The following is a 27725-nucleotide window of genomic DNA, read 5'->3' on the forward strand; positions in this document are numbered from 1 at the left end:
ATAAAATTAGTAAATATGCACTGATAGAAGTGCTCCTGGAATAGGCGGAAATGTACTACTTGTTTGCATTAACATTTGCAGTAGTGGGCTTAAAAGCTGTGCCAGTCTCACATTTCCAGGCATACCACTGGCAATCAAACATCCAGCTGGGTATGGGATGAATACTTGCAAACCGTTTTAAAACACTGGCAATTGATTAGGGTAGCATTTCAAACAATTGTTTTTGCCCACTGGGCCACTCTAACCAGAGGCCCACCTAATGCAAGTTGGGAAATTTGAGACTCTCACCCCTCCTCCCCCCCACCCCAAATCTCAATGACTAAGCTACGCTCCTACTGCCTCATGGAGTTGCTAAGAAAAGAGCAACCATTAAACCCATGGGAACCTGGGCATACAACAATCTTATGCTATAATGGCTTGCATAAGTAGCATATAGGAAAAATAGGAATACACTAAAGGGACAAAAAAGTCTCAAAGATATTAGCAACAATGACAAACCCTGCCCGGCCCAAATCAGTCTGGCACATATACATATAAAACAAATAAAACAAAAACACAACAAACACCACTGTGAAAAAAAAGAATATTTATGAATACTTATATATGCAGTGCATTCACAACCATCTTGTCATAAGGACTGGACTGTATCCAGACCTTCCAAGTAGAAATATTGTAATAACAAATAAGAAGTAGAACGTGCGTAATGTGTCCCCAGTGTCAAAGCACAAAAACAATAATATACAGTACAATAAATAATAAACAAAAGGGGCTTTTGTTAACTAATAGAAAACTGCAGAGAAATTATTTATATGTCTTGTAGAGAGAATGGACACAAACAACAGTTTGTCTTGCACTGAATTGTCGACAGCCTTCTGGAGTTGAGTGAAAGATCATTACCACAGGCAGTTAACTTTTTCTTCTGATGAATAAGTCTCCCTGCAGATTCCTCATATGTAGAACAGACGGCAATAACCTGCTCGGGCATGGGGGTGGGGGGTTCGGGGGGGGGGGGGTTTCCCAGATGGATAATTCATACCACAAGATTATGCAACACAAATCTAGCAACATGCCCGTCCCTGCGCCCCTCTTTATCAGGGTTGTAATGTTTGGCAATCATGTGCAAGGAAGTCCACATCGCCCCCTTATATATTTCCACAATCGGTACACACCGAGAGAGTTGCTGAAGTGGTGGACTTAGCCATGGTGCAATGGACCCGATTCCTTCAGGTGGCTCCTTCTCAACGTGGGAGGAGCAGGTTTTAATGAGTAGATTATACAATAGAATAGAGTACAGTACTGAACCGCCTTCTCCTAGGCTCCACAACAGCCCGCAATGAGCTGGTAATCGGAGTGATATTCTTGGTGTGGTCCAGGTAGTAATTCACCACAAGCCTAGGATCCAACCGATGCAAACATTCCACCTCCTTCAAAGGATGAGGTGGAGGGTAGAAGGTTGGAAAGGTAATGTATTAGGCCTGGTGAAATGAAGTGACCACCTTGGGAAGGAAAACAGCCCTGGTTTGCAACACCAACTTGTCTTGGAAGATGGTAGTAAACGGGGGGACGAACAGCTCATAGCCTGCAACTCACTGACCTGTCTAGAGGACCTGATGGCAACCACAACACAGTCTTGCAAGTCAACATGTGAAGGGTACAACTGTGTAGGGGCTCAAACGGAGTCTCCATCAAGAACATACGAGCCAAATTCAAGTCCCATTGATGAACTACAAATAGATTCAGAGGAATATGTTTAGGCAGGCCTTTAAGAAAAATTAAGACGGTAGGGGACTTAAACAGGGATGGCTGACCAGTCAGACAGAGGAAAACAGACAAGGCGGCTAAATAACCCCTCTCAGTGCTAATGGCACATCCTCTTTCAGTTAGGGAAAGTGCGAACTGCAGCACTTGGGGTAGTTTGGCCTGCAAGGGGTCCACACCATTGTTCGCACACCAAGCAACAAAGCTGCCAAATCTGCCGTAGTATGCAGACTGAGTGGAGTGGAAACACACAGGCAATATAACATCTACAACCTCCGGTGGCAGCTGAAAGGAGCTCAATTGTTCCGCTCTACAAGCATATAAGTGGAGGCCTCAAAGACTGAGATGCAGAATCAGTCCCACAGACTGGGAAAGGTCTGGCATGAATCACAGGCTGACCGGCGGACACGTGAAGAAGTGCAAGGGTCTGAGTATCACACCCTTTTTGGTCAATTCGAGGCTCTAAGAATGATTTGGTGACTTGGGCCCTGTCTGTGAATTTTCCTCCGAACCCGCGAAATGAAGGGTACGGGGGAAAACACAAATTGCAGCTGAAAGTTCCACCTCAACTGAAATGTGTCCCAAAAATGTTTCTCTTGACAGATACTGAAGGGCGCAGAATTGGTGGCACTGAACATTTTCTGAAGAGGAGAATAAGTCCACCTGAAGATGCCCTGGATTACGTCCAGCAGAACACACCACCCATGCACAGCAAAATAACACCAGCTAGGTAGTTGGCGGTAAGCCAGATCCCTTGGTGTTGTGCCGAAGACCAGTCTCAAAGCCTTAAGTCAAAGGAGGTAAAGCCTACTCCCCCTTGCTTGTTCACATATAACCGCAGTTTGTTAGTCAAGATCTGGTCGGACCGACCTACGATGGAGGGTAAGAAGGCCTTGAGCACCGGCCGAATTGCTCACAAATCTAGTATGTTGATATGAAGAACCTGCTCCACCAGAGACCGGAGGCCCCTGATCTCAAAATCATCCAGATGTGCTCCACACTGCAGGGTGGAAAGCATCCATCTCTACTGTAGTCACAGCCGGATGAGTAAAGGCCATTCCATGTGTCAGGTTTGCCTCACTCCCTTAATAAACCACATTCGCCACAGCACTGGGGAGTTCACAATGGAATTAGACAGGTATTCCCTCCCGTACAGTAGCCACTGCCTGTGGAGGAACCACTGCAGGGCCCTCAAGCGCCAACGTGTATGCATGACTAGGAGAATGCAGGAAGCCAACAGACCTAGAAATCGCATGGCTCTCAGGACTAGAACTATCACACCTGACTGGAAAGATGGAATCATCTCCTGGATATCTGAGAACTTCTCCTTTTTGAGGAAGATGTTCAGACTGAGATCTAGAATGGAAAGCAGGCTGCCGTCCTTCCAGGGCATCAAGTAGAAACGTGCATAGAAACCTTGGCCCATGTCCCTGTCTGGCAATAACTCCACCGTTCCCTTCAGAAGGAGAACTGTCATTTCTCGCTGCAAAATGGCTAAATAATCTGGTGGTGGTGTATGGAGGGTGGAAACTGAAGGAAGGGGAGGGTATAGGCCTTTTCTATAATTTGAAGGGCCTACTGGTCTGAAGTAATGGACTTGCTCTTGCAGGCCGGAAGAAAATGATGCACATGCCCCCCGACAGTCTCGATTTGGAGTTGGAGCAACAAACTTAACTCGTTTTCCTTGAATCGTGTGGGAGGAAGAGAAGGAGGGCTGCAAGGTGGATCCACGTCCCATTCTCTGGAATGACTGCTGTATTGGCTATCTATTGGGTTTGGTAGCAGGTTTGGTTACTGCTGGAGGAATTGGTATTGCCTAGAACGGAAGGAGAAACCACTTTCAAAGCCACAAAAGTGGCAAAAGGATCTAAAGTACTTGGCTGGTGAAGGAAGCTGAAGTCCCAGTAAACATGCCATGTCCTTCGATGTCTTGATTCTCTCCAGCGCCAAATGCACCTCATTACCAAAGAGGTGCACCCTATCAAAGGAAAGATCCATTAAGTTGAAACGGACATCAGATGAAAAGTTAGATGTCCTGAGCCAAGCATGGTTCACTGATTGAAACAGAGGTCCCCATGGCCTGGGCAACTGAGTCACCTGTGTCAAAACCCGGCTTAATATAGTTGCGCAGGAGGCATTCTGTCCATCAGCGATGACCTCCTGAAAATGGTCCTTCATGTCTGGAGCAATGTGCAGTAGCCTCATCTGGGCCATGTCCCACAATGCATGGCTATGCCGAGCCAGAAAACAGTTGATGTTTAATAACTTCAAGGCCAGGGCTTTCTTGTTGCAAGCCTCTAGTCTTTTGGCCATAGGGAAGGCTCCACCCAACTGCATACTTGAGAAGGATGCCTGTATAACTAGGTTATTTAATGAGAAATGCGGATTACCTGGTGCTGAAGAATAGCGTCGGACCACAAGCCTGGCGAATGCCGGCGTAGAGGACAGCTACTCCCAAGCGCCAGGCAAGGGGCCAGCAAAGTCTTACTGAAAGGCAACGAGGGCTCTGATGGTGGTTAAGGAGGGCAATAAGACTTCTGTGAGAACACTGGTTTTAGTTTTGGCTGATGGCACATGCAAATCCAAGACCTCTGAAGCATTCAACTTGATTTTATTAAGGGACACGACCTCAGGAGTGAATGATTCATCAGGGAACCCCATGGGAAATGCAGGTGAAGTATCCAGGTCACTGGCTGATGATGGGCCCTGAAAATCTTGCATGGGATCCTGGCCTGGATATTCATAGATGAGACCTTAAACAGGGTGCAAGTCCATACCAAAGATTTAATTGAGGCATGTTCGGGAAGTCTCCTCTTTCAGCATCCTGGGAAACCACGGTTTGACGTCAGCCAACAGTGCTGGTAACTCCATATTCGGAGGAGGTAGTGGCGGCGTTGCTGACCATTAAGGTAGTTGCAGCGTTGAGATCTGGGTTTGATCCATCACCGTTCTTTAGCCCACTCTGCCACCCCAGTTCAGACATGGCCATATGCAAATCAGTCTGACCCTGTGCCTCATGGGAACAGTCCAGCCCGAACTGCCAAGCCATGCCTTCCCTGGACCGGAAACAAGCTTCCTAGGACCAATTTCTGGCATTTCAGCCGTCTTCACCACCCCTTTTTGTACCGCTTTGTTCGCCATAAGTTGGCAGGGTATGCTCAGACGTTGAGTCCCTTGCTCACTTTGCCACTGGATTCAAGCAAGCCTGGCTGAAGACGGCTGAAATGCCAGAAACCGGTCCTAGGAAGCTTGTTTCCGGTCCAGGGAAGACATGGCTTGGCAGTTCGGGCTGGACTGTTCCCATACAGAGATACAGTAGTGGTAAAAGATTAAGGACGTTATTTTGGTATTGTCCGACTCAGTATGCTGTGTATCAGTGTATCAGGAGAAGAACTGAGAGGGACTGACAACGGTCTCCCCTTCATATGGGTAAACAACAATCTGGTTTGAGAATTCGACCATGGGGGAGAAATAACTCTGCCCTGTTATGGCCGACTCCTCCACTCTTCCTTCACTGATGCATGTCCCTGCAGGCCAGTGATACACTAACAGCACCCCAACCCCCACCCCCCCCCCCCCCCAAACACAAACAAACTCGCTTGAGCCAAGCTGCAGCACATTGCTGAAAAAAGAGCTGGCTAGATGCTGCTTCCCTCTCCTGGAAAAACTTTCCAAACCAATCAACAATGGGCTGAACAAACTACACCTCTTTCGCCAACGTAAAGGTCCTGGGTCGATTGTGGCACATACCCTTTTCTTTATAAAATGCTGGTTCACAGTAAAAAAAAAAAAAAATTCAAAGAAAACAAGGAGAATAGCATACCTGTCTCTAAGGGTCAAGCAGAGAAAAGAAACAGAGAACTAGTGAGTAATTTTTTTAGAAAAAGCGTAACTCCAAGAGGTCCAAGGAGAAAGAGTGGTTACACAACTCTTAATGAACGCTAAACAAAATCCATGCTACAACGATACGAATTTAAAGCTTCTATTTCCTAAATTATATTAACCAAAATAACCGTAACCAGGATTGATAACTCACAAATCTAACAGTGTAGTCTGGGCACAACTCTACTCCCTGACCATAACCTACTCCCAATTCAGTAAGAATCTAAAGACTTTAGGTCTTACTAATTAGAATACACTGGTTGACATCTGCCTAAAAAGTGGCAGATGTCCTATCCGGGAAACTCGCCAAGTTCCACCATTCTATTTAGAGTTGGGGGCAGCGTCTGTTTCCAACCTCGGAACCTTTGATGGCTCTGCTGGAGGAAACATTTGACCAACAGCCCATTGGAAAGGTGAGATCAGTCGATGTACATCAGACGATGTACATCAGACGATTCACCCTATTAGGTCGGACATTTTGATACACATTTTTCCCGTTTAGACAGTGACAACATGGTAGTCCAATAGAGGAAACCAAACAAATGACCCTCACATGCTGCAGAAACATTCTTTTGTTTTGCAATAATAAACTCCCAGTTTGGAAGTTAGCTTTGAACAACAAAAATCTGTGATGGGTAAGCGCATTAAACAAGGCGTACCAGCAGCTCTACTGAAGGCAGAGGTATTTCCATCTTCCTGCTGAGATATTCAAGTTTGGAGGTCGGTTTTTTGCCAGGTCTGAGGAGTACAGCCTCCCACTGAGCTGACTGACTGATTGCAATGCTCTAAATAATGCTTTGGGATACTTGAACAAACTTTGTAAAGTTTTCTCTTTTAGTACTGTTTATGTGAATATATGTATGAATGTATGTATGCATCAATACCTGTCTACAGCAAACCTAGCTGGCATTCAACAGAGACCTCAGTTGATATTCTGCCAGTGCCAGGATGCCCGTTTCTGACATGTGAACCTTACAAATATTCAAATAGCTTACACAACAAATCAAAAGGCTTTTGAAAGGTTCCTTCTAACTTGAACACTAAACAAAACAGGAAAGAGTTGGAAGAGACAAACCGAATAATAGCAGGAGGGAATTACCAAAACGTATTGAACACTGAAATATGTATTCAAAAGACTGTTAACTAAATGAGATTAATGAAAATCTGAAGTTACCTTCGAAATCACTCAAAGGCCTGCATACCTCCATAGATAGCTGAACAAATGTATGAAATCAACAAAAATAAAACAAGACAGTAAAATCCTGCTTTGGCATCTTGACAGAATGAAAACATGAATAGCAATATACTAGCATGAGCAGCGCTGCATACAACAGAGAAACAATCTGATTTGAAGATGGGAAAGGCATGTACTCCATATGTGATCCTAAAATACTTGTAACTGAAGATAAGAACCTACACATTAATATAGTGCATTGTACAAAACTGACTTTTCAAAAATATGTTTTACATAACTAATTTTCCCTGTATATCATAATAAAAGTTTAAACATTGCAGTCTATGCAAAAAAACTATATTTTGCCTAAATATATTTACAAATAAAAACACAGCACATATATATATATATATATATATATATATATACACACATATATATACACATATATATATATACACATATTATCTACTGGCGGTCGCCAGTAGATAGTTATAGTTAGGACCGTGTTTCCATAGGAAATCTGAAAATTCTATTTTGAATAACTTTGGTGCCGGTTGACGAATCCTCGCAAAATTTTCAAAACTAATGGGGCGCTCCGCTCAGCTCCTACCCTGAAAGTCTCGGGGTGATTCGTCAAGCGGGGGCCGAGAAAAAAGGGGGGTCCCAAAATGCGTTTTCCCCATGCATTTTTCCATAGGACCTTTAGTCGAAGGTACAGCCCGAACGGCTGAACAGAATTACTTGAAATTTGGCAGAGAGGTAGTCCTCAGGTCGGGGAAGTGCCTTTTGCAGGTCTGGTGTCAATCTGTTCAGTATTTCCTGAGAAAATAACATTTAAAAGCATGTAAATATCTATACGCGCACTGTGCGCGCACGTGCGCGCACGAAATTCTGATTGGTTGTTAGATGTCGGTAAACATTCATATCGGTCGAAATCAGGAAGTGTCGGCTGCCATTTTGTCTCTCGCACTGAAAAGGAAAGGGGGAAAAAATGGTGGAAAACGTGAAAAGGGGGCAGGGAAGAGAGTTCCTGACCCCCTAGCCTTTGTCAGGGGGTCACAGAAGGACCCCCAAGGGGAAAAAAACCATTTTAATTTTTTTGAAAAAAATCGGTGCGCGCACGATGAAAAACCTTGAAAAACAAAAATTTAATAAATACATAACTTAGCATTTAAAAAACCGCACAAATTCACTTAAAAAACCATAGGTTTCACACAGGTTATAGTTAGGTGGATATTTCACTCGTAAAAAAACAATGAAATTCCCCCGTTATAGTTAGTTCAGATAACTATAACTCGCGCGACCGCCACTATCACAAGGATGATGTCATCAGTGATGTCATGAGTGATGCCACTGACCATGTCATGAGTGATGTAATATGTGACGTCATGAGCAGTGGATTGCAGGCGCGCGAGTTATAGTTATCTGAACTAACTATAACGGGGGAATTTCATTGTTTTTTTACGAGTGAAATATCCACCTATCTATAACCTGTGTGAAACCTATGGTTTTTTAAGTGAATATATATATATACACATATATATACATATATATATATATCACTGCTCCTGGTTGCCCATTTTGTAAGAAGCACTCGTGCAGCAGCGCTGAGGTACAAGCCCTTTAATAGGTATGGACAGCAACCGGCATACAGATTTCTTTCACAGCCTTCCTGCTTATATCGTCTGACGCGTTTCAAAGTTCAATGACTCCTTCCTCAGAGGCTTAGCAGTTGGGAAAGTGCTCATTCTGGTCCCACCCTCTCTTTAAATGTCTTTAATTGCACGCACCTGAATTTACTGCTCTGTTGAATACCGTGCAAAGTCTTATGGGAGTTGTAGTGCCAGAAAAATATAATCCATTGATGGATGCACATATTTTGCTGCTGGATACATTCAAAGCCCTCAACTGGGCCTCTGTGTGCTGGTCTGTCCTCAATCCTGCCCCACTGCACCGCGATTACGGCTCGGCAAATGTCAAAGCTTCGCAGCCCCCTGGGTTAACGGGGTGGTGCTTCTTCACGGCGGGACCGCCGCGTATAGATCACTGCTCCTGGTTGCCCATTTTGTAAGAAGCACTCGTGCAGCAGCGCTGAGGAACAAGCCCTTTATTCAACAGAGCAGTAAATTCAGGTGCGTGCAATTAAAGACATTTAAAGAGAGGGTGGGACCAGAATGAGCACTTTCCCAACTGCTAAGCCTCTGAGGAAGGAGTCATTGAACTTTGAAACGCGTCAGGCGATATAAGCAGGACGGCTGTGAAAGAAATCTGTATGCCGGTTGCTGTCCATACCTATTAAAGGGCTTGTACCTCAGCGCTGCTGCACGAGTGCTTCTTACAAAATGGGCAACCAGGAGCAGTGATATATATATATATATGTATATATATGTGTATATATATATATTCACTTAAAAAACCATAGGTTTCACGCAGGTTATAGTTAGCTGGACTTTTCACTCGTACAAAACCATAGAAATTCCCCCGTTATAGTTAGTTCAGCTAACTATAACTCGCGCGCCCGCAATGCACTGCTGATGACGTCACATATTACATCCCTCATGACATGGTCAGTGACATCACTCATGACATCACTGATGACATCTCAAATGACATCACTGATGACATCATCCAGTGAATGTGTGTTTTTCTGAAAATTACATAGGTTTTATATATGTATATCTCAAGGTCGATGGAAGAATAAATGGGTATATAAGTGTCTAAATGGAGGATTTGTTTTTGAAAAATTGATTGTATAACTGACTGATTAAGTGTATCTTAGTGAATACATGGCTTAGTGAGTAATGTTTAAATATGTAAATATCTGTATCAGTCTCTCACTTTGTGTATAAGTGGCTGCATGGGTTGGTGAGTAGCTACAGGAGTGTCTATATAGGTTATTAGTTGGTTTTTTGAGTATCAGTATAAGTGTCTGATGTCTGTATGGTTCGGTGGGGGGTATTACGTAGTGCATAGGTGCATGAATGAGTGACTCACTGTTTGTATGTGTTGAAGACAGCATGTGTGCAGGACTGTATGGGTGGATGAGTGTGTGCATGGGTGTGTTAGTGAGTGAATGACTGTCTCAATAGTGTCTCTATGAGTAACTACATATGTTTTAAACTAGTATATGTGACTATTGGTGTATATAAGTGAGAGTGAGAGATTGAAAGAGTTCCTGTATGAATAAGTATGTGTTTCTATAAGTGATTGTTAAAAAGACTAAGTATGTGTAAGTTTCTGTAGAAGTAAGTGTGGTGGTGTGTGTATAACTGTATATGCAGGTAAACGGATGTTTGATTCTTTATTAGCATGACTGACAATGTGTGTGAGTAACTTTATGGATGAGTGGCGTTGTGTAACAGGATGTATAGGTGTATGAGTACATATGATGAGTGAGTACATGTATGAGTGACTGTATAGGACTGTTGGTGAATGAGTGGATGTGGATCTTACAATTACTGAATAGGTTGTTGTAACTGGTATTGGTATGTCCATTATTTTGAAAATTTTAATTTCTATTTTTGAATGTGTGTATCAAAGGTTATATTAGGGGGAGAGGAGGTCTGCCACTCTATCACAAGGATGATGTCATCAGTGATGTCATCAGTGATGTCATGAGTGATGTCACTGACCATGTCATGAGTGATGTAATATGGGACGTCATCAGCAGTGCATTGCGGGCGCGCGAGTTATAGTTAGCTGAACGAACTATAACGGGGGAATTTCTATGGTTTTGTACGAGTGAAAAGTCCAGCTAACTATAGCGCCCCTGAAACCTATGGTTTTTTCAGTGAATTTCTAAGGTTTTTTAAATGCTAATTCCTAGCTATAACGTGCCTGAAACCTATGTTTTTTTCAGTTAATTTCAAAGGTTTTTTAAATGCTAATTTCTAGCTATGCCTATGGAGATAGGACATGTGAAGAAAGAAGGAAAAACGCACAGAAAGAAAAAAAAGAAATGCAGAAAGAAGCAACAGAAGTCCTCAAAGACTAAGAAAAGTGCAGGAAGAAGTATAACGTGCAGAAAGAACAAACAGAAGAGCAGAAACAAGCCTTGTTGCAAAATCATCCTGTACCCTTAACTTTTTCAGACGGATACTGGTGGTAACTGAGTCTGACTAACCAGTCCTAGAGCCAGTGCCATGTTAAAAGACACTCAGAATACAGTGAAAACACCTACATACACTAGGGCTCACTATGTGTTGGGGTCCCCCTGTGATTAGCATGACCTCCTCTGTAAGCCCCTAGTATACAATAGGGCAGGGGATTTAAATTACCTCTTAAAACGCACCACAGGGCGTGTTTGAACACATCACCTCATGCCCCGTCCCCTCCCTTCCCCACTGTGTAAACACGCCCTGTAGCCGTTTTAAGTTGGGAGGTTAAGTCCCCTTGAATCCTGAGGGTCCCTAGGGTCCAACTAGACCACTAGGTACCTCCAGTAAGCGCCACAGAGCTGCGTTGCAGAGAAGTGTAAAAAGTGGCACGGCCTGCACCACCTCTCTGCAACGCAGAGCAGTGGTGCTTACTGGAAGCACCTGGTGGGCTAGTTGGACCCCAGGGTCCCTCAGGATTGAAAGCGAATTATTTCCCCAACTTAAAAACGCGCCACAGGGCCTGTGGGCGTTCTGAGTTGAGAGATTAAGTCCCCTTGAATCCTAAGAGTCCCTAGGGTCAAACTAGCCCACTAGGTACCTCCAGTAAGCGCCACAGAGCTGCGTTGCATGGAGGTGTAAAAAGGGGCGTGGCCTCAGAACACCTGTCTGCAACGCAGCTCCCTGGCGCATACTGGAGATACCTGTTGGGCTAGTTGGCCCTCAGGGACCCTCAGTATTGAAGGGGAATTAATTCCTCAACTCACAACTGGCCAGGGGGCGCGTTTGCAGAGTGCTGCAAGGAGGGGGCGTGGCCTCCGGCACGATGCTGGTCTTTTATTTATTTATTTTTAAGAAGGAGGGCTGTGTGGCCCCATTTCTTTTTCTAATTTATTAGCCCTGGGGACCCCATCCCCCAGGGCCTGCACCCTAATTGTTTTTGTTGAAAAAAATGTATTTGGCCCTCCCAAGGCCTTAATCGGCCCCGGAGACCCCCAACCCCCAGGTCATGACCTTTTTTTAATTTTTTTATTATTTAGGAGGGGGGCTGTGTTGCCCCCCTCCTCAGGCCACTTATGGCCCCAGGGACCCCATCCCCCGGGGCCGGCCTTTGTTTTTTATTTTTAAAAAATATATATATATTTATAGAAACACCTAGGACATGCTGGACAAACCGTATGTACCTATCACCATGACGATTTGCGTGATATTCATTAAAAGGCGACTATGCATACAATGAATCCACGTAGAATGTATTCACACCGCTAGTGAAGCTCTGACATGTCTGACACCCTACCGTGCCTAATCCCGGCGCCCCCGCTGGTGGGTACTCTCCAAGTAGACACCCTTGTCGTTTATTTATACAAACATGGGTAGCTATTGACGGGCACATTTAATACACATGCACACCAAGCCATTAAAAGGGGATTCGACAAAAATTCGACCAAACTATGCAAGAAACCCCCTCACGGTTAATAAAACACACATCCACCGTCGGATGTGTAATACTTTTTATTTTACTCTCTGGAAAGGAGACAAACCTCACTTGAGAGTCACAGCGTGCTCCTGGCTGAGCCCAATGCTGTGTTACACCCACCAGTGCCCGCCGAGTGCCACACACCTCTGTGTTGTATTCCACCAGCTAGGGCGTATGCTATGACACTCTCTAGCCCATGTGCACTGTAACACCACCCCGATGAATATGTCATGCCACACTTGCCTTTGCACGGGTTATATTGCCCCATCTAACGTGCCTTCCTCGATGCCTATGTTATAAAGCACAGCGCTATGCCATACATATTACAATCTGGGATCCATATCTTTGTCACAGTGCATATGCAATGTTACACTAAACAGCACATATTTTATATTACAACTTTAGAGACTACTTAGGTTACACAACACTGCCCTGTGCATATTACACTCCAAGGCGCATATCACATAGCAAGCGCTAGTGCCTGTGCTATCTCGCGCTCTCCAATGAATCTGTCATTGCGCACAATGTATTGCATTTTATATTTCACGCCCCGGTTCATCTTATATCACACTTTTTGGTGCATAGTTTATACCATATACTATATCTAGTTTTCATTTTCAATCGTGCTCTCAGGACTATGTTCTATATAACACTGCGTCCACCTACCCGTTTCACGGGCATTACATTTTGCGATGGGGGGTGGAGGGTCAGGGGATGTTTCTGCCAAGTGAGCCCGGAGTCACAAACGTCCTCTTCTTCCTGAATAAAAGTGAGATTATGCTGCATACTTGTTCATATTTTAAGTATTTCGCACAGACACACATTTTAAAAACAATAAAGTTCCTAATACCCACCTTCTATGAACAGTTAGCTTGCTGCCCCATCCATCTCCTCCCTATCCTCTGTTGTCTGAATCCATGGACTAGCCTCCTCCCTCCTGCCATGCATGGTCTGATGTGCTGCCACTGCCCTGCATTTAGCATGATGTACCAGTCCACTCATCCTGCCCTCCATTGCCCAATTCTATGGCCCATCATTGACCTCCTGCTTAGCCTCTGTGCTTTGCTTGCTGCCCTCATTCTCCTTCCCCCTGCCCTCCGATGTCTTTGTGCATGCCCCTGCTCCATCCTTTTTGACCACCATGTTCCATGGACCTGCTACTCCTATCTACTCTGAGTGTTCTGTTGAGCTGCCACTCCCCTCCCACCTGCCTAGCATTCTCAGATGACTGTAACTTGTCCCTGCCACCTCCACCCTGCCTGTCCACATGCCATGCCCCTATCCCCTTCCTCCTGTCCTCCATGGTCCATTTTACTGCCACACCCTTCTGCCCTCCCTGGTCTGTTGTGCTGCAACTGCTCCTCCTGCCTGCCCCGCGCGGTCTGTTGTGAGGCCCCTTCCCCTGAACTCTCTTGTCTGTGCCCAGGTCCTGACCCTCCCTTCTATCCTCCATGGTCCTTTGTGCATGCCCCTACACCCTACTTCTTGCCCATCATAGCTATTGTGCTGCCACTAACCCTCCCGCTTGCCATGCATGGTCTTCTGTGCTGCCATGGCCCCTCCCACCTTCCCTGTGTGGTCAGCTAGCTGCTCCTGACACCCTCCCACCTTCCCTCCATGGTTTGTGTGTATGCCATCATAGTCTCACTGTTGCTCTCCATGGTGTGTCTTGTTTCTAGTGCCCATCCTGCCTGACCTCTATGGTCATCTTGCTGCTCCTGCCCTGCCCCCTTGCCCCCAGCCCTCTTTTTCCATGTGCAGACCCCTATTCCCTCCCTCCTGGCTTGTCGGTTCCATTGTAATGCCCCTGATCAGTCCCTCCTGCCCTTTATGGTCTGTTATGCTGCAGCTTTCTCTCCTGTCTGTCCATTATGGTCAGCTAGCTACCATTGCCTCTTTCCCCTCTGTTGTCTGTTGTCCATGTGCATGGTCCTGTCCCCTCCCTATTGCTTTCTATGGATTGTTGTGCTGCACTCCCGTCCCGCATGCCCTGTTTGGAGTATTGTGCTGCTGCAAACCCTGATGCCTGCCCTGTAGGGTCAGTTTGGTGCACCACTCCATGTCCCTCCTGTCCTCTGTTTTCCGAGTCCATGTCCCTACCCCAATTCCTCCTGCCTACCATGATCCAATGTACCATACTTGCGAACATTTTGAACTTGGTAAGAGGGAGATTTTGAAATAAAACTGGGGTATTGATTTTCCCCTTTGAGTTACATTGAAAAAGAGAAGATTGTAGACAGGAAACAGATCAAGTAAAGCCCATTTGAGCTTAAAAACATTGGACGTTTCCAGGCTGAAACGGGTCTGTTGGCATGTATGGTTGTATGACCACTGCCTCTTCCTTCTGCCCACAATGGTCTATTATATTGCCACAGCCTCTCTTGCCAGTCCTGTATTGTTGGTTTGTTGCCCCTGCCCCCCTTTCCACTGCCCTCCATAGTCTGTTGTGCTGCCACTGCCCTTCCTGCCTGCCTAGTGTGGTCAAATTGTTGCCTCTATACTCTCCTACCTGCCTTCAATTTTCAGAGTCCGTGCCCCTGGCCTCTGCCTCTCAACAGTATCCCAATGAACAACTAGATTGCTAACATTCTATATTTATTACAAAAGTGTGGAATACCTGACGTCATCTTGATGTAATCAAAACTAATGCCTAGAGCATTTCCTTTAGAAATTACATATATGAGAGGGTCTTATTTGCATCAAAATTATGGTTAGTGCTCTAAAAAACTAAAATGAGGATATATTTTCTGAGTTTTCAAATAGCGACAAAGAACTTTTAAATTATTTGTAATCTTAGTTTTTTTATCCAGTTGACCACTTGATTAAATGTTGCATCCAAGGGGAGAGGGTGTGGTGTTACTTCCAGAGCTGTAGACTTTACAACTGGGGAACCAGGTTGGAGTTTCTGCTTCAGCTCAACATTCTGTGATTGTGGTCAAATCACTTAATCTCCCCATGTCTACAACCAAAATGAATTTGATCTTGTGTGATGTAACTAATGTTCATGTAAAGCATTCCAATACCTGACAAGTCTGCACTATATAAAACTGCAAATACACAAAAATAAGTGTTTTGCACACTTCTGTCATTGGGCTACATTTGGGCTACAGCTGGGTGATATTTGGGCTACATTTGGGCTCTTTTGTCTCTGGTGGCCATTTTAGGAGATTTATTTGTTATGAAGTTTCCTAATTTCCTCATTTACTGCAGTCTCCTCAGTAGGAAATGCTTTCAGTTTTTTACTTTGATTCCATCAAGAAGGTATTCAGATATGTCACACATTTGCCATAAATTCTGAATGTTAGCACTCTAGTTGCTCATTAGATCACTGTAGTAAAGCTACTGCTCACCACGGAAGTCTGCTGCTAGTATTAGAAGTGCATGTTTCAGTCTGCATATCAGAATTTTTTAATGAAATAGAAGAGGATTTGAGAAGTCACTCAAAATGTGCCCTATTTTTTCTTTCTTCAGCACTAATCATAATTTCTATGGCAAAATGAACCCCCTCATTGTGCTCCTTTTTAAATTAAATGTTTTAAGTGTTACCAGTTTATTCCAATCAAGATGGCTTCAGGTGTGCCATACTTTTGTCATAAGTAAGACAGTAAGCGCTCTAGTTGTTCTTAAGAACACTCTGGGACATTCTGTCATTGGGCTATACTTGGGCTACAACTGGGTGATATTTGGGCTACATTTGGGCTCTTTTGTCTCTGGTGGCCATCTTGGGAGATTTATTTGTTATGAAGTTTCCTAATTTCCTCATTTACTGCAGTCTCCTCAGTAGGAAATACTTTCAGTTTTTTACTTTGATTCCATCAAGAAGGCATTCAGATGTGTCACACATTTTCCATAAATTCTGAATGTTAGCACTCTAGTTGCTCATTAGATCACTGTAGTAAAGCTACTGCTCACCAGGCAAGTCTGCTGCTGGTATTCAAAGTGCATGTTTCAGTCTGCATGTCAGAGTTTTTTTATGAAATAAAAGAGGATTCCAGAAGTCAGAATGTGCCCTAGTTTTTCTTTCTGCAGCACTAATCATAATTTATATGGCAAAATGAACCCCCTCATTTTGTTCCTTTGTAAATTAAATGTTTTAAGTGTTACCACTTTATTCCAATCAAGATGGCTTCAGGTGTGCCATACTTTTGCCATAAGTAAGACTGTTAGCGCACTCGTTGTTCTTTAGAGCACTCTGGGAAGCTGCAGTAGAACACAAAGGAATCAACTGACAGTCTCTGCCCTTGTTGGATGTACATGTTTTACTGAGAATGTCAGACTTCATTCTTACATGACTGAGAAAGATAATGTGAATTTACAGAAAATATGCTCTCAGTTTAGCTTATAGATCACCTTCCAAACCTCTGCAGGGGTGTGGAATTTTCCAAATAATCTAGTTGTCCAAGGGACAAAATGCCACTGAGATCTACATGTCCTGTAAAATCCACTTGTCCCACCTACCCCCGTTCCACATCAAACCTAAGGGCTCCGGCTGACAGAGAAACATGAATATATTTTTGCTTTATTAAAATCAGTAAACCATTGAATGCTGTGCAATAATAATGCTAAAGGAAAACTTGTAAACGCGATATTATCGCGTCCCTGCCCCCCTGCACCCCCTCCCCTTAACCCTGACGGCAATTCTTTTATTTCTATTCCCCTTTTTTCCATTTTTTTGGCTGTTTATTTATTCCCACAAAATACGTACATTTCAAACCATACGTAATGTACCCATTTTTCCGTCACCCTTGTAAAAACGTATGGGTGGGATATAAAAGGTGTCAGCCAGCGTGCCTCCTGCCATTTCCCCCTCACTTTTGCAGCTGGCCAGACATGAGCCCTACGTTCCTTGCGAATCGGTAAGTTGTATCGAAAAAGAAACAGCAAAGTTGGGAGCTTCCTTTAATAATAAGAATCGTTTTTTCGCCAAATGTACCCTCTTTGCAACATTAATCAATTGTGTAATGTATATTTGTCGGTGTGTTTACGCAGTTATGGGCTGAAAGTTAATAGCTCACTATTCTATATTAGGACTTTAAGTTATGAATTGCAAGTCACCAACGGATGTCTCTTTTGAAAGCATTAATCTGCAGATCTGTTCCCATCCTATGCACTCTGTAATCGACTTCGTACATGTTCTTTGCAGCAGGCATATTAACCCTCTGCACTAACTTCACCGAGGTCACAACCTCAACTATACAAAACACGGATCTCTTTCCAGGATGGTAATTCATCACACAAGTTTCCTACACATTTCTGTGAGGCCTGGTAATTGCCGGCGGAAAGAAACGCTGCAGCAGGTGCTTCGAAAGCTTTTAGTGCTGGCTGCGCCGTGTGCGACAATGTTTTTTTGCCCATAAGCCAAAGGAGTGAAAGTGTAGGAGTCACATGTCACCCATACTGGTAGGCAGTACTTTAAGAGTGCTTGGTGTGGAGAAGCACAAACGCAGAGTCGAAAAAGAAACAGCAAAGTTGAGAGCTTCCTTTAATAATAAGAATCGTTTGTTTTGCCAAATGTACCCTCTTTGCAACATTAATCAATTTTGTAATGTATATTTGTCGGTGTGTTTATGCTGTTCTGGGCTGAAAGTTAATAGTTCACTATTCTATATTAGGACTTTAAGTTATAAATTGCAAGTCACCAACGGATGTCTCTTTTGAAAGCATTAATCTGCAGATCTGTTTCCATCTGCGGTATGAAGGCTCCGGACCCGCGATGTTAAACCCGCGTTGCGATGGCAGCGCGTGAATCTGAATTCGTTGTAATGGGTGTTTCCCCCATGAAGCGGTGGTAGCCCAGCGCGCCTGCTTGCGATACGTTTTTTGACGTCCTCATCTGAGGCGCTGAGGTGGGCCAGGCCTAGGCTTTTGTACTAATTAATCTACCCACGCACGGTTGCTAAAATTATAAATAAAAGAAAATCACAGCACCTCCGTCACAATATCACACAATTCAAGCGGGCAAAACTGCTTATTTTAACTGAATGCTTATTGCAAGCCTCGTGGCGGCCACGGACTACTGCTTGCAGAGGCTGAGTGACGTTTCACTCCCCCAGCCAATCACTGGCTAGAGCCCAGTCATGGGCTGCTAGCCAATCAGATGCCGCCAAAGGCTCTCTGCAAGCTTCAGATTGGCTGTGAGCCCCAGAGTGCCCACAGCCTGTTGTTTTAACGTGATTAAAACGTGATTAATGTCTACATGTCCTTCGGACATAGACAATAAATCTTCTTGCCCGTCAATATAAACATGGTTCGGGCGTGGGGCGATATGATTCCCCCACCCCTGCCTCTGTGGGAAAAGTATGAGAAAATAGTTTTCTCTCAAACATGGTTCGTGATATCACAGCAGAAGGCTTTTTCACATGGTAAAATCACCTTAGAACACACCACAATTCCTAAAATGAGTATGGTACCATCAACAAATGATTTATAATGTAACTAAAGTCTTAAAACCTTCTATTAACTGCAATGCTTTTTAATGAGGTGCTATCATGTATATTGGTCCCAAGATGGCTGCCAACACTTCTTGGATGAAGTACTGACAGCCAATCAGATCTCACGATGAGATGTGTGGTTAGGCTCCGCCCAGATATGTATGTGATTTTACTTTTGATTTTCTCAGGAACTACTGAACAGATTGACACCATATATGCAAAAGGCACATGCGTGACCTGAGGACTACCTCTTTGCCAAATTTCAAGTAATTCTGTTCAGCCGTTCGGGCTGTACCTTGGACTAAAGGTCCCTATGGAAAATTGCATGGGGAAAACGCGTTTTGGGACCCCCCTTTTTTCTCAGCCCACCCTTGACGAATCCCACCCGAGACTTTCAGGGTAGGAGCGGAGCGCCCCACCTATTTTGAAAATTTCGCGAGGATTCGTCAACCGGCGCCAAAGTTATTCCAAATAGAATGTTGCGGATTTCCTATGGAAACACGGTCCTAACTATAACTATCTACTGGCGACCGCCAGTAGATAATATATATATATATATATATATATATATATATATATATTGCTCCTAGACGAGACACACTTGCAGGCAGGCACATAAAGATCAGGGAAGGTCTGCCAGTAAATCCCGCCTCAGCCGTTCAGGACGCCCTTCCTCATAGGTAGACTGCTAATAGATCAACACACAAGGCTTCCAGTGTTTACACTCCTTAATAGCAATCTTGCTCAGGTGAGTAATTCGCAAAGCATCCTGGGTGGTGATTGTTTGCACTGGGGAAGGGGACTTTAAGGTGAATCCAATTGCAGAGAAACTTTGCCACTGCAGGATGACAGCAGCCCACTAACGTGGACTTCCAGTCCCAGGATGCATTGCGAATTGCTCACCTGAGCAAGATTGCTATTAAAGAGAAAAAACACTGGAAGCCTTGTGTGCTGTAGCAGCAGCAGGGGGCTGGCTTCGTAACGAGGCTGGGGGTGGAGGCAAGATGGCGACTGACTGACGGCGTCACGAAGGAGCTCCGCTGTGTCTCTCCGTATGAGGCTTAAATCACGCTTTTCATTGCAAATATGTGAAAGGCAAGAGACAAACGCATTGGCGGCACTGATGGGGGGGGGGGGGAAGTAAATGAAAAATCAATATGGTACCGGAACTCGAGATCGGGCAAAATTTACCCGTCTGGTGTATTTTTGTTTTCAGCGGCAACGGCGATAAGGAAGCTCGGAGTGCATGGATTAACGCTGGACTGCGTGAATTGATTCCGGTACAGATGAAGGGTGGAAGGCGGTTATCTAAACGAACAGACTGCAACGTGTGGAGGAGACTGCATTACGCTTGCTGGATTAAAGGCGGCTACCGGCAAAGGAGTAAAAGTGGCGTGGAGCTACAATGTTTCATTAAATACACTAGAAGCATTGTTCAACAATCTACGCAAGCTAGGATGACCGGTAAGGGGGCAAGAGGTAGCAAGGGGAAAGCCGGACAGATACCTGCACTGTTAAACCCTGTGCCGGTAAATTCTTCATTTTCACTTACACGCATCGGGAGAAAGGCGGACTTAACTGGTGCAGGCACCAAAGAAGGGGGAGAAAAGGGCGATCTGCGGCGTAAGGGCATGCAGGAAAAGGACCCAGCTTCTAGCTCTATGGGGAGGAGAAGCAACCTACGTTTACTTAAAGAAACTGACAACCTGCAACCCCTAATTTCAAGTAGCTTTGCAGTAGTAAGTGAAGTTGCGCTAAATGATGCAGGCAGCGCTCTTGGTGATCGGGATACGGGAGAGGTACTGGTCTCAAAAACTCTCGCACCTGATGATATTAATGTGTCGACCGACAGTCACATTTGCCACCCTACTTTATCAAATAATGGTAACAGCTCGACTACCAGTATCAACGCTATCAGTAGTGCTAAAGATGGCGATACTACCCCTACATTTGGTATAATTAATGCCTGTGTACCTATAGATCCTTTAAAAAAAAAACACCAGATAATCAGGATAAGTTTTTCTCACTGACGGATGATTCTGAAATATCCGATATCAGCATCTCACTATCAATAAGGAGATGAAGACAAGAAATGGCATAGCAGCCCTAACACGGATGGCCCGAGAACTAAATTAGCCGCGAAAAAATTATCTACAAAGAGAGGTAAAAATCGGGCACTAAGAGATGACAACTTCTCGGAGAGTGAGAGTGTGCGAGAGCTGAAATGGGATTACAACAATACGCCCCTTACATTAGCCACAAACACCTCCACAATTACTAGACTCACTCCAACCCGCAATAACCTGACCATCTGTGGCAGCGATAGCAGTAAAAAGGGCGATCACGGAGATCACGGGGCCGCTAGCAAAGAACCCGCCTCGGCAGTTATTTTGCAGTCGATTAAAGGTTTTCAGGAGGAAGTTAAGGCTGATGATCGGAGGTCCCGTATGGCTTCCAAAAAACTTCAAGGGGCAGTGAGAAAGGTCGGTAAAACTTGCTCAGATATTGCGGATCGGATGACTATGGTAGAGGGAAGAACTGAGCAGCTTGAAAAAGATGTGGCGATATTACAGACACAGCATAAGGAACAACAAGGGGTAGTAAAGGATTTGATGTGGAAGATGGAAGAGCAGGAAAACCGTCTGAGACGTAACAACCTCCGCTTTTTAGGAATTCCGGAGGGAATTGAAAAAGATGACCCCAGAAAATTCATGATCAATTTCCTAAAAGGAGCATTCCCAGAAATTCAGGCATGGGACTTGGAGCGGGAAATACAAAGAGCCCATAGATTTCCCCTGTCTCCTGGTAAACACACATCAACGGCCCAATACCCACGTGTTATACTCGTATTTTTTGGAAACTTTCTTCTCCGCCAAACACTCTTTGATCTAGCCAGACCCGTGGAGCGTAGATGGACTCCGGCAACTATTTGATCCATTTCAGAAGTTGGGGGCTGAGGTATATTTGCAGAATCCTGCCAGATTGAAGATAATTTTCAAAGGGGCTACCCGTAGCTTCATCTCTGAAATTCAGGCTCAGAAATATCTTGAGGAACTTTCGGAATTTAAATAATATAAAGTCCATGTGTAAAGCTTACTGCAGGATGAAATAACTAGGAATGCGTTCAAGGACACCAGTTGGGTTCAACAAGGGATGGGGGTGTGGTTTCTGTCGGGGGCTCGGATAAATGCTGTGTTGTACTGCTGGGCTCGGGGAATCGATTTGGGCCTCCCGCCTAGGCTGCACTGTCATTATTCAATGCTCTGGGCCTTTATCTTTTTTTTTAAGGGAACAAGGGAAGGAAGACTGTTTTTTTTTTTGTGTTTTTTTTTTGGTTGTTTGCATTAAGGCTCAATATTAGTATGGACAGGGCTAGCTTTCCTTTTCTCTATTCTCTGGTTTTGCAATAGTGTGGTTGTGGTTCAAGATGGAGAGACACAGGGGGGCGTGCGAGGGGGTTTGTTCGTCGGATGTCACATCCCTGGCATGGCCAGGTAACCTCCAGAATGGGTGGGGGGAGGGTGGGGGAGGGTAGGGGAGGGTGGGGGCAGGCAGAGTCAGACAAGGTTATAATAACCAAAAGAAAAGTAAAACTAAAGACAAAAGAGAGGGGCAAGGAGGAGGGGAAAATTTTGTGTTCATGTTATTGTTATAGCAATTGTATAGTGCACATTAGTACATTAGGATGGGACTGTTAAGAATATTATCTATGAATATTTGCGGCCTAAATGACTTTAAAAAAAGACAGGCAGTTACGGTTGGGTTGCCAGCCTGGGGGAGCAATATAGTCTGTCTACAAGAGACACATATTGAGGGGTCACAAATACACATTTTAAAAACGCTGGGCTACCGGTTGATATGTGCTACCTCACTGGGGACCAGGGTTAGGGTGGTGGCAATTCTAGCTAAGGGACATGGGCTCAATTTTAATCATTCTAAAGCAGATAAATACGGTCGATGGGCAATTACAGAATGCCAATATGGAAGTGGACAAAGAATGACCCTATGTACTATATACGCCTGTAATGGTGATGAGGCAGATGTGTTTGATGAGATTTCTAATGAATTGATGCACTGGCCACTGCCTCTAATGTTAAGGTCCCCACAAATCAATAATCTCCCTAGTAATTGGTCGCTAAATGAGGAATGGCACTACATTGGCCGCAAGCCTAAAGTATTTAAAGCACTTCGGCAAATGTGCGGCACTCATGGCTTAGTGGATGGTTGGCAGACATTAAAACCGGATGATTGTGGCTATACATATTTCTCTAATCCACATCTTACGCATGCAAGACTGGATTATTTTTTAATGTCCAATATAATTAAATCAAAGTGCCAATTAATGAAACTACCCCGGATTTTTTCGGATCACAATCTTCTTATCTGTAGCCTAGAAATAGATAATCAAAATCGTATACCCAATTCATGGACTTTTGAAAAGGCGCTATTATTAGATGAGAATTATTGCACTCATATGAGAGAATGGATCCCTTAATTTTTATCTGACAATCTGGGAAGCGCTTCGATTGAAGTAGTATGGACACCCTAAAAGCAGGGATACGTGGGGAGACCTTACAATTCTCCCTAAAAACTAATAAGCAAGCTAGGGTAAAGATGCAGGGGTAACAAGATAATTTGAGAATCAAGGAGGAGGGATTAATAAGTGTTACAATGGGCATCAGTTTAGCTACAAAGGAGATGGTTGAGAAAGTGCAGCATCAAGTGCTGATTGCTAAAGCCCAGATCGTAAATGCTTTTACGGTTAAAGCTGTCAATAAAGCGCTAGCCCAGAAGGAGAGAGTTTATGAAGTAAACGAACAAATTGGACATCAGTTAGCAGTTCGTATGAGACATCAAACTACTGCAAATATAATTTGTGAAATCCAGGACCCCATGGGGAATCGTGTAGTGGATCCTACTCTTATAAAAGACGCCTTTTGGCGTTTTTATCAAGATCTATATTCTGAGACTGGGGAGGGTGATCAGGGTTGTGTGGAGGATTATTTAGTTCGTTCGTGTCTTGGGAAATTCAAGGATGAGGATTTAAATAGCAGAGGAAATACCTAGGTTGGATGAAATTATAGGTGTAGTTAAAAGCTTACCCCCCAGGAAAGCTACAGGGTTAGATGGTATTCCTTCAAAATGTTATGCTCTTTTTATAGTTTAAATTCAAGGAATTTTAGGAAATCTCATAATGCATATTTTTACGGGAGGCCACCCCCCGGATTCCTGGTCAAGGGCGAAAATAATTATCTTTCCGAAAAAAAATAAACCTCCCGAGCAACTCGGGTCATAACGCCTCATTACACTTATTAATGCGGACTCTAAGATCTACTCGAAAGTCCTGGTTAATAGACTTGCTCCCTTACTGCACTGGATGGTTTCTCCGAGTCAACATGGCTTTATTCCGGGGAGATCAACTATCAATCATATACATAGAGTAATTACCCTGTTTGATGGTATGGAGGTGTCAGGGGACCCTATGGCGCTGATTCTGCTTGATGCGGAGAAAGCGTTCGATAGGGTCTCCTGGCACTTCCTTTGGGCAGCGATGTCTAGAATAGGGATCCAGGCAGGGTTTATTCAAGCAATGCAAAAATTATATGTGAATCCAAGGGCCATAGTGATGGTAGATGGTACCCCAAACCTACGGTTGGTGTCACGGTCGTCCCTTCACCCACGTCCACACATGCATGCAGTACTCAAACCGTAATAAAGTGAAAACAGAGCACAAGAAAAATTCCAAACCAATTTAAGAAAATAGACCATATTTTACCCCCTCACTGTTAGGCCTCCCCCCTCCCGTGCTAAGCCTTTTTTTTGCTATTTGGGGTAGTTCACGCCTAGGCTCCTGTAACTTTTTGTCCACATAAGGTATCCACGCCCAATTTAGGTCCTTTTCTTGCAACATCGTGAAGATTCTAAAGGTACCCAGGGTTTGTGGATTCCCCTGGAGGAGACCAAGAAATTGGCCAAAATACAGCTTTTTTTTAATTTTTTTTTTTTAGGAAAAATGGGGTCAAAAGTGCTGCAGAAGAAAGCATCTGTTTTTTTCTCTGTGTCTTGCTTCGCCTTTCAGATAATACAGAATCTCCCACACGGTGGCTCAAACATGGTGAAGCAGTAGACATAAAACGCAACAACACCTAGAAAAGGGTTTTACTTTACAAATGCAAAGACTCTTTTTAGAATAAGGCTTGGGGTTTTTATTTATGCAATGCTCTCTAACAGAAAGGTTTTCCCAGATGCCAAAATGAATCACATTCAAATGCGCGCACACACACACACACACACACACACACACACACACACACACACACACACACACACACACACACACACACACACACACACACACACACACACACCCCCACACACACCCCCACACACACCCCCACACACACACACACACCCACACACACACACCCACACACACACACCCACACACACCCCCACCCACCCACCCACCCACCCACCCAGTAGGTGGATATAGTTAGGACCTAGCTTCCATAGGAAAAGCGTTTTTTGTTTTCCCATTAACTTTGGCGCCGGTTGACCAATCTTCGTGAAAGTTTCAAAACTAGTGATCCGCTCCGGTCTTGAAAGTTTCGGGGTCATTCGCCAAGCGGGGGCCGGGGAAAAAAAGAGCGGTCCCAAAACGCGTTTTCCCCATGTTATTTTCCATAGGAAACTTTAGACAAAGCTACATCCCTAACTGCTGAACGGAATTACACCAAATTTGGCAAAAAGGTAGGCCTTGGTTCAGAAAGAGTCTTTTTGTTAAATGGTGTAAATCCGTTCAATAGTTCCTGAGAAATTAGAAAAAGAGAAAGTTTCGATATCTGGGGCAGTAGTGGGTTCGCGAACCCTCCCAACCACGAGCTTCATTCTAATTGGCTGCCAACACTCCAAACCAGAAAGTGTTGGCAGCATCTTGTGACTCAGTAGAACCGAGTCACACGGAACAGTAGAAAAAACATTTAAAAAGAAGAAAAGGGGGCAGGGCAGAAACACCCTGACCCCCAAGGCTAAAAAAAGAATTTTTTAAAATAATTTCGGCGGAAATCACGATTGGGTCGCAAATCCCACAAAAATATTTTAAAATAAAACAAAGCGCGGCCTCCCGCGCTACGTTTAAAAGCAGCCCCCAGCTGGGCCAGGTTCACTGTAAATTAATTAGCGGGGGACCGCCATCTCCCCGTGCGTGGGGGAATCCTAATCCCCCCATGCTGCCCCGGGGACCGCCACCTATCCGGGGCTGTTAAAAAAAAAAAAAAAAAAAAGCGTGGCAGGGCCCCAATCCCCCGCACACTGCCCCGGTGACCGCCACCTCCCCGGGGCTTTAGTTTTTTATAACATAACTTGTGTGGAGGGGGCTCGAGCCCCCCCAAACAACCCAGGTACCACCACCTCCCCGGGACACTAAAAATGTCCGTTAGGGACCCCTGCGACCCGGGAACCACCACCTGCAATGGTTGGGAGGGGGGCCGCGCGACCCCACATGGCCCTGGGGACCGCCACCCCCCCAGCTCCTGCAGTGTCCCGGGGTGCCCACCCCCGGTACACTGCTGTTTGGTATGGCAGGGCAGGAACCGTACAGCTCCCGCCCTGTCATAGCAAACTCTGCTTTGGATTTTGGAAGTGAGAAATCCAAAGCAGATTGCTTTTCCACAATGGGAGCTGCATGTCAGCAGCTCCCATTGTGGAAAAAATATTTAGTTGGACTCTAACAGAGCCCGCAGCGTACGAGAAAAGAAAAACAAAATCACGTGAGACCTCAGTAGAAGGAATAGCTCTAGCCGAGCTTGTATCTTATCTGAAAGATTCGTGAGTGGGAGATGTTAAAACAATTTTAAAACCATGTGACTCAGTAAAGCTTTACACAAGCAGAGTAAAGCAGTTCGATTTCACTGCATGTAAGGGTAACTCAAGACTAAAAGAGCATTCTCAGAAATCCAAGAGGTTTGAAGGCATACAAAGAAGGAAGAGATGTGCTGTTAGTTTTCGAAGATGACGTAGGATCCGCATTAGTATTTGCCTGTGACAGGTCAGATTCTGATGCCGTAAATATTAATAATGCAGCAAACGTTGTTAGCAGGAGCATGATTCAGTAATCTAAAATCTTCACTGGAACGTTTGGGGATGGTTGTAGAAAGCGAACAGTTCTGAAAACGCTACTTGCCCTTGTTAAAATTATACTTGATGGATCAGACATAAGAGATCAGTATTGCTGTGAAACAGCCACTGCCAATTTAGCATTGTTCATTTTCGAATTACTGATGTTTAACAGTGTAAAGAATTCAAGCACAGACTCTTCAGTTCCTAGACATCGGCAACAAAAACTCCTCTGTCCATATACATTGCTCTTTCTATCCATAGTCAAACGGGAAATAGAGCAGTTACAGATAAGTTCCATAAACTAGGACTTTGTATTTCATATGATAGGGTTTTACAAATATCTTCTGACTTAGGAAATAGCATTTGTGTGCTGTACAAGAGTGAACAAGTTGTGTGTCCACCTAAACTGAAGTTGCAAGTACTCACCAGTGAAAATATTGATAACATAGATCACAACCCAAGTTCCATGACAGTTAAAGACACCTCCCATTGAACAGCAATAACTCCGACAACACTCAGAACAAGAACTAGAAGGAATGGGTGGAGGTGATTAATCCTAATATGTCAAAGTCAAAACAGATTTCCAATCTTCCAGAACTGTATACAAATATCGAACCAGCTTCAATGAATACAGATGATTACAATCCATTACTATCTGTAGTAGTTGATCACTAAAGGGTTCTAGTTGATGCTGCTAACACCTAGGAATATAAATGGCTTGAATGAGTGATACACAATCTAGAGTGGAAACATTTGGTTCTGATGAAAGCATATCTTGGGCATCATAT

General features: G+C 44.3%; 1 protein-coding gene across 3 annotated transcripts in view; it reads right to left on the reverse strand.

The window, feature by feature from the left end:
* The window catches only part of TOPAZ1 (testis and ovary specific TOPAZ 1), a 1878688-nt gene that overhangs the window by 1486770 nt on the left and 364193 nt on the right, over nt 1-27725 (reverse strand). The window lies entirely within an intron of this gene.

This window comes from Triturus cristatus, chromosome 10, assembly GCF_964204655.1.
Source record: "Triturus cristatus chromosome 10, aTriCri1.1, whole genome shotgun sequence".
Taxonomy (NCBI): domain Eukaryota; kingdom Metazoa; phylum Chordata; class Amphibia; order Caudata; family Salamandridae; genus Triturus; species Triturus cristatus.